This window comes from Bubalus kerabau, chromosome X, assembly GCF_029407905.1.
Source record: "Bubalus kerabau isolate K-KA32 ecotype Philippines breed swamp buffalo chromosome X, PCC_UOA_SB_1v2, whole genome shotgun sequence".
Classification (NCBI taxonomy): Eukaryota; Metazoa; Chordata; class Mammalia; order Artiodactyla; family Bovidae; genus Bubalus; species Bubalus kerabau.
This window is the reverse complement of record NC_073647.1, coordinates 108,955,692-108,964,855: the sequence shown is the minus strand read 5'-3', so window position 1 is coordinate 108,964,855 and position 9,164 is coordinate 108,955,692.

The following is a 9,164-nucleotide window of genomic DNA, read 5'->3' as shown; positions in this document are numbered from 1 at the left end:
CTAGCCCCTCTTTTCTCCCCTCCGAGCCCGTTCATTTCAGTTATTCAATAGGGATTCTACCCCTTCGTTTATCCACCTCCAAATCGCTTCTTTCTGTGGCCCAAACCAGGTCCTGCGACCTTTCTCCATTTAACAAAGGCCCTCATTGCCTATCTCCCTGCTAAATTGGATTCTGTTCCTTTCTTTCTGTGCCCTGAACGATTTCTCCATCTCATTTTTCTGCAGTCTCAACCGGATCTGCACCCCTCCTTTGGCACCCCTAACAGAATCGAGACCTCTCCTTTCCATTGCCCAAAAGAAATTCTAACCTATCTCCCTTGCTATCCGAGTCAAGGCACCTCTAAATCCGACCACTTCCATGAGTTTAGCGACTATATCTTCAGCGGATTTCCTTCAAACCTTAGGGGAATGTGGAGTCAAGCACGTTGAAACCCCAGCCTGGAGGTCCCCACAAGCTCTTCAGTATAGCAGGGCACTTTAGCTCACCTCTCCAGTCCAGAAAGCGTCCTGTCTCCAGGCCTCTCCTTAGGTCTGTGCCTTGCTTCTCCCCATCCCCAGCCGGAAGTGACCCTACCTCTTTCCGCCTCCAGAGGGGTCTCCTTCACAGCCTGTCAGCCTCCTCCCACACTCCCTGCTTCCAGCTTTCCTTTCTCCCCATGTGATCTCTTTTCTGCTTACTACCTTTTATTCAGCAATCATTCTCTTGTGTTCTCCTTTTGATTTCTCTATCCCCACCCCGTATCCCCATTCCTATTTGACTCCTCTGTTCTCCCTAGGACCATGCTTCTCTGGGCTCCCACACCAATGCTTTCTACAGCCCCCTCTATGCCAACACTAATTACATAGTGTGTTGTGTGTCTGGGTCTCTCGCCCCAGGAGCTGCTCTGGGGTAAGAGATTAGATCTTATTCATTTCTATTGCTCAAGTAGGACAAAATTAAGACATTTAGAGGCTTTAAACGCTAAGAGTTAGGGTGCCCCTGCATCATATGTAATTCAGAATAAAAACAGTAAATGTAACAACGTCTACCAATTTTTTTATTTATCCCCTAATGACTATATTAATGCTTTTAATGCATATTCACTTGGCTGAAAACTTTTACTGGGGCTGTGTCTTTACTGGTACACTAAGCAAGTGCTTAGCCTGTCTCTCTTGTGGAATGGAACACTGCTCCCCAGTGCAGAAAAAGTTCTTCTCAGGCATTCATTTGCTCAGTCATTAATTATTTGTTGAGCACAGTTGTGTCAAGGCCCTTGTTGGATGTTGGGCAAAGAAAAACAAGTAAGATAGGACCCCTGCCCTCAAAGAACCCACATCTATTCTTAAGCTCTAAAACACCCATGTGGGAGGGACTAGTATTATCATCATCCCACAGTTGATGAAACTAATGCCCAAGAGTTGACACATCTTGTCTGAAGGCACATGGTCACCATGTGATGGAACACATCACATGTATGTAACATCAACCAAGGTGATGGAACACAAGGTGATGGAACCAAGATACGAACCCACATCTGGTTGATGTCGAAGCCTAACGCTCACTGTGTCCGACACTGACACTCACTGTCTGATACTTGGCACTACAGATGGAAAGAGGAGAGAACCCACATTGGCCCTGTACTCCCCTGCATGTTCTTCCTCTCATTTCTCTTGACCATCCCAGCACCCTATCTATCTGCCCCCTTCCCTCCCTCTCTCCAGTCTTCTCCTCTCCTTCTCCCATTTCTTCTTTCCCTTCATTTACTTTCTGTTTCTCTCATTCACTGGTGAGTTTCCCATGAATGGGAATTTCCCATGAATGGGAATGGAGTTTCCTCCATGTGCCAAAACCCATACTATGCACTGGACATCCAAAACTAGATGAGATTCACACCCCATCCTTGAAGATTTCTCCGTTTGGCTGGGGTGCATAAGAATACAACATGTCACTGAAGAATCCCAGAGCAGGGTACTGAGGGTCTCACAGAGGAAATCACCACCTGGAAGGCAGTGAAATCTTCCATATATGGTATATTTGAGCTGGGTGGGTCCTGTGGGAGGAATAGGACATTGGCAGAAGAGAAGGGGAGAAGGAATGGTTCTTGTAGGACTGCAGGCTCTGAGGAGCCTCTGCTGAGTGTAGGGGCACATGTGATGGTGGCAGATGGGTCTGTGCTCCTATGCACCTGCTTCCCATCTGCTCCACTCACACAGAGACCCTCAGGGTCATGTTTCAAACACATAGCTGCCCATATCTGTAGCTACCAAGGGTTCCCTTGACTGGCAGGTTTAAATCCAAGCTCCTTAGCCTATCATTTGTTCAAGGCCCTCCATGATTGGCCTCTGCCAAGCTCACATGCCTCAGTCACAATTGGATGACTCATGTTCTGCATTCTGCCAATGCCACACCCTTGCTCAGAATGTTCCTCTACCTGGAATGTCTTTGTTCCCCTCTCCCACACACCATGCCTGCCTATAAAAGATCTGCCTTCCTATAAAGACTGGTACAAATGCTGCTTTCTCCAAAATAAGCTTCTGAGACTACTCTAAGTTTAGTTAGTCTTTCCTTCCCCCTTACTCTTTTGCATGACTCTGTCAGAGCACTTAATAAACTGGGTGAGAGCTCTGTGTTTACTGGTTTATTCTCTGTCCTGCCTTCTGGATGGTGAGCTTCTTATGGATCCATCACGCAGATCTGGTTCATCTCAAAGACCCCAGAACTCATGTCCTGACTCACAGAATAGACATCAGAACAAAACATTACATTTCCTCTTCCTCTTCATTCCTCTTGTGCTTTTTCACTCTCTCCACCTTTTATTTCATTTTTTTCATTGCCACTTTTGTTTTTTACATTAAGCCATACCTAAATCTGCTGCTATCCCCGAACTTTCCTAATGTATATTACAACAACACCAGCCCTTTTTAATTCAGTTGAATTTTCTGTTTGCAATCAAAAGCATATACAGAAATTGGTACCAAGTTTTTAAGGGCAGAAACTTCTGCAAAGGGAACAGATTAGAAAAGTACAGAGAATGAGGGTATGTTGACTACATCTAAGAATCCTCAAAAAAAAATAAACTTCTAAAAAGAAATAAAGCAAAACTTGAGACTGGCTTGATTAAAAACCAATAAGCATTAATTAGGGAAATGAAATTACCATAAAATAAAATACCACTTTATTAAATTAGTAAAAGCTAAAATAATCTTTTAAAAAGGAAGATGGATAATACATACTGTTAGGGAGAGTATCAGAATATAGGCAATCCCATTCAGTATTTGTGGGAGTATACATTTGTACAACTATGATATCTAATAGAATTAAAGGTAAATAAATGTATAATCCCCAATTCCACTATTATGTAGTACCCAAGAGAAACTTGTTCCTAATAATCCATGAAAATGAATTTTTATTGCAACATTGTTTTTAATAGAATTAGAACACTATCCCAAATTTAAAACAAAGAAATAGGCAATTTTGATAAGTAAATTGTACCATAGTTATTCAATGGGATACTATACAACAGTTCAATATGTATCAAAATGGATATTTACCTACTATGTATTAGTGCTAAGTTGCTTCAGTTATGTCCATGTATGATACTCTTTGCTCAGTATTGTACAATTTATATACATGTGAAAGTATGCTATACATTTTTATGGGTACATACATATACAGTAATAGTGTAAAATATACACAGGAAGGGAAATAGTTATGGGATTTGGAAAGAGATACAGAAGCATCTTTAACTCTAAAATATTTTATGTAATAAAAATATATAAATCTAACTGGGCTTGGTAGGCATTGAGATCATAGAAACTAGTAGTCAGGGATTTTTCTCATTAGTTGGTGCCTATGTCATACAGGTTGCTATATTTTGAATATCACCTTTGGAAACAACTTTATAAAATGTTAGGATTTGATAGGAAGCAAGTGTATATGTTATAGTTTGTACATCAGTGTATAAAATTTCAGCTTGAATATTAGCTGTGCTATCAATCAATTTATATATAAATTTGGGAGACACTAAAGTTTTTATAGTGCTATATCATCCTATTCTTAAATATGGTATATCTATCCATGTATTCAGGTTACCTTTTATGTATTTCACAATAAAACCTAAAATTTTATGAAAAGACACAACTGGTTAATTATCAGCATAGTGTTGAATAAAAGTAAATATTGAATGAGATATAAATATAGGATGATATTTAAAATATAGTGCTCTTGGGAGACCCAATTCTGCAATGGAAGTGTAAGACTCCCTAGAAACCACATCCCCCATTAATTACACCTATAAACACTGGACAAAATTTTAGAAAGAAAAATCTCACTTGAGGACTCTGAGAAGTAACCAAAAAGGAGGCAAATGATGAAAAAGAGTGAAAACATAAGAGAGTAAGGTATCCAGGTTTTTTCCTTTCACAGCCTTGCAAATTAAGGATTTATTGTGGATTAGAGAAGCACATGTAGCTGAAACTCTGATGGAAAAATGGCATTTTTCTGGCCAGAAGAACCTTGCAAAGGAGCATGAGTATGATGCAGTGCAAAAGAGAAATCTCAGAAGGAAAAGAGACAGAGAAAGTATCCCATATCTTTGGATAAAACCACTCTTACTGGACAACGCATGTGCAGAAAGTAACCAACAAGCAAATCAAAGCCTTTGAGAAATGAACTGAGATTTGAATCACAAAAATCTCAGCCTGAACTCTGAACCGCACATGCACACACATATCCAAATCAGCAAATAAAAGGCCTTGAGAGCTAAACTGAGATTGTAATTATAGTATAGAAAAGATAATGCAGAACTGATGGCCAGAATCTAACCAAGTAGATTGCCTACTAAAAGAAAAGTATTGTTTTTCAGCGGATTATAAAAGAACAAAAAGTCTACACAAAACAATTTCAATGTCCAGGAAAAGCAGAAGATTACTTAGTATCCAAGAGTGAGAAAATACGTCCCCTTCTAAAGGGAAAACAAAATCATCTGATACCAAACAAGAAGAGATTCAGATATTAGAATTATGAGGAGTAACATTAAAGCAGCTATTACAATTATATTTCATAAGGTACAGAAAGGGCTTCCCAGGTGGTGCTAATGGTAAAGAATCCTCCTGCCAATGCAGGAGACATAAGAGATGCAGGTTAGATCCCTGGGTTGAGGAGCTCCCCTGGAGTAGGAAATGGCAACCCACTCCAGTATCCTAGCCTGGAGAATCCTATGGACAGAGGAGCCTGGCGGGCTACAGTCCATAGGGTTGCAAAGAGTTGGACACAACTGAAATGACTTAGCACACATGCAACGTACAAGAAAACACACTTGTGATGAATGAAGGAAAAACAAATCTCAGAAGAGAAATAGAAACTGTAAGAAAGAACCAAATGTAAATTTTGGAACTGAAAACACAGTATCATGTACGACCCATGGCTGATTTACGTTGATGTATGGCAAAAACTAGCACAATATTGAAAAGTAATTAGCTTCCAATTAAAATAAATTAATTAATTTTTAAAAGTGTATTGGATGAGTTTACTAACAGAATGGAAATTTCAGAGGAAAAATGGTGAAGTTGAAAATGGATTTATAAACAATATCTAATCAGAAATATATAAAGGGAAAAAGAGGAAAACTAAACAGAGACTGAGGGAGCTATTGAGCATTACCAACGATACTGATATATGTGTAATTTGAACTCCAAAAATAGAGGACAAATAAATTGGAGTAGAAAATATATTTGAAGAAATAATAAACAAAAGCTTCCTAAATTATATGAATAAAATATTTTTGTACATATGAGAAGCTTGGGCTTCCCTGGTAGCTCAGCTGGTAAAGAATCCATGCAATGCAAGAGACCCCGGTTAGATTCCTGGGTCAGGAAGATCCCGCGGGAGAAGGGATAGGCTACCCACTCCAGCATTCGTGGACTTCCCTGGTGGCTTAGATGGTAAAGAATCTGCCTGCAATGAGGGAGACCTGGTTCGATCCCTGGGTTGGGAAGATCCACTGGAGGAGGGCATGACAGCCCACTCTGGTATTCTTGCCTGGAAAATCCCCACAGACAGAGGAGCCTGGCGGGCTATAGTCCGTGAGGTCACAAAGGGTTGGATATGATTGAGCAACTAAATACAGCACAGCATGAGAAGTTCAGTGAACACCGAACAGTAAAACTTCAAAGAAAGTCAAATCTTAAAACCAAAGATATGTTAAAAACATATAAAACAGCCAGAGTAAAATGACATTCAGTTCAGTTTAGTTCAGTTCAGTCACTCAGTCATGTCCAACTCTTTGCAACCCCATGAACAGCAGCACACCAAGTCTCCCTGTCCATCACCAACTCCTGAGTTTACCCATACTCATGTCCATTGAGTCGGTGATGCCATCTAACCATATCATCCTCTGTCATCCCCTTCTCCTCCTGCCTTCAATCTTTCCCAACATCAAGGATTTTTCAAATGAGTCAGCTTTTCGCATCAGGTGGCCAAAGTATTGGAGTTTCAGCTTCAACATCAGTCCTTCCTATGAATATTCAGGACTGATTTCCTTTAGGATGAACTGGTTGGATCGCCTTGCAGTCCAAGGGACTCTCAAGAGTCTTCTCCAACACCACAGTTCAAAAGCATCAATTTTTTGGCGCTCAGCTTTCCTTATAGTCCAACTCTCACATCCATACATGACTACTGGAAAAACCATAGCCTTGACTAGACGGACCTTTGTTGACAAAACAATGTCTCTGCTTTTTAATAAGCTGACATTACATTACACAGTAAAAGAGTTCAATGACATGGACTTTTTCAAAATAGAAATATAGTTGATTTAAAATATATTGCTAATTTCAGATGTAAAGCAAAATGATTCTGTTTTTTGGGTTATATTTCATTATAAGCTATTATAAGATATTGAATATAAATTCCTGTGCTATACATTAAATCCTTGTTACTTATCTATTGTAAGTATGGTCGTTTGTTAATCCCACACTCCTAATTTGTCTCTTCCTCCTCCTCCCCTTTGGTAATCAAAATATTGTTTCTATGTCTGTGAGTCTGCTTCTCTTTTGTATATAGATTCATTTGTATTATTTTTAGATTTCTCTTATAAGTGGTATCATATAGTACTTGTCTTTCTCTGACTGAATTACTTCACCAAGCATAATATTCTCTAGGTCCATCTATGTTGCTGCACATGGCAATATTTCATTTTTATGGCTGAGTAATATTCTGATGTATATATCTACCACATCTTCTTAAATGAATAATCTGTTGATGGGCACTTGTGTTGTTTCCATGTCTTAGCTATTCCAAAAAGTGCTGCTGTGGACACAGGGGATGTGTCTTTTTTAATTAGAGTTTTCATTTTTTACTAATACATATTCAGGAGTGAGCTTGCTTGTTCTTAAAGTTTAGTGTTTTGAAGAGTTTCTATACTGTTTTCCATAGTGGCAGCACCAGTTTGCATTCTTACCAACAGTGTAAGAGGGTTCCCTTTTCTCCACACCCTCTGCAACATTTATTACAATGTTTGTAGTTTTTGATGATGGCCATTCTGACCAGTGTGAGATGATACCTCATTGTAGTTTTGATTCATATTTCTCTAATAATTAGCAATGTTGAGCATCTTTTCATGTGTCTTTTGGCCATCTGTATGTCTTCTTTGCAGAAATGTCTATTCAGGTCTTCTGTCCATTTTTTATTGTTCTTTTTAAAATATTGAGTTGTATGAACCATCTGTATATTTTGGCTCTTAACCCCTTGGTTGTCTCTAAGTGATGTCCAATTACTGTTTTGTTTTCCACTGAGGAAACCTGGCAATGATGGCATTAAAGTGATGATATCATTCCCCTGATTTTGTTTCATGTTGTGAGGTGTGCTTTGTAACTGTAGAAACAGTTTTTCTCTTTATAGTTCAGCAGACATTACTGGCATTACTGGCTATATAGACCATGCCTTTAATATTTCCCTTTGAAATCCAAGAGAGTTGGTATTGGAGAATTCCAAGGCCAGTAGGGTAACACACTCCATGATGTGATAGTGCACTGAAGCCTGTGTAAGCAAAGAAAGAGATTATTCATATAGATAAGGGAAATGTAATTGTCATTCAGCCACTCTCACTTCTCTAAAGTCCAGATTTTAAAAACAATGTATCCTTGTAGTAATCTTTTTGGAGAGCTTTCAAAGATATTCTTTTCTAGACTTTCTCTGCAGCCTGTTCTGTTAAGCAAAGCAATAATGATCAGAGCATAAATAAACAAAATTAAGAATTTTAAAAAATAGAAAAGATTAATGAAATTAAGAACTGGTTCCTTGAAAAGATAAACAAGATTGATAAACTACTAGCCACACTCATAAAAAAGATATAGGGTCCCAAAAACGTACAAAAATTGGAGAAGTTACAAACAGTATCAAAGGATACAAAGGATCACAAGAGATTACTACTAACAATTATATACCAATAAAATAGACAACCTATAAGAAATAGATAAGTTCCCAGAAAGGTACAATCTCTCAGGACCAAATCAGGAAGAAATAGAAAATATGAATGCCAATTATTAGTAATGAAATTGAATCACTAATAGAACAACTCCCAAAAAACAAAAGTCTAGGACTAGTAGGCTTCACAGGGTACACTCCTATACATATATAGAAGAGATAAAAGAGGGAGGCAATCAAGATGGTAGAGTAGGAGAATGGAAATCTCCCCTCTCCCTATGAAAACATCAAAAATACATGTGGAGGTCACTGAATAAATCAAAAAGGAAATAAAAATATTCATAGAAACAAATGATAATGAAAATACAGCAACCCAAAACCTACATGATTCAGTAGAAGCAGTGCTAAGAGGGAAGTTCATACCAATACAAGCCTACCTCAGGAAACAAGAGGAACATCAAATAAACAACCTAACCTTACACCTGAAGCAACTAGGAAAAGAAGAACAAACTCCCCAAAAAATTAGTACAAGGAAAGAAATCATAAAAATCAGAGTAGAAATAAATAAGAAAGAAAGGAGACTATAGCAAAGATCAATAAAACTGAAAGCTGATTCTTTGAGAAGATAAACAAAATAGAAAAACCATTAGCCAGGCTCATCAAGAAAAAAAAGGGAGAAGGCTCAAATCAATAAAATTAGACATGAAAATAGAGAAATTACAATGGACAACATAGAAATACAAATGGTCATGAGACTACTATG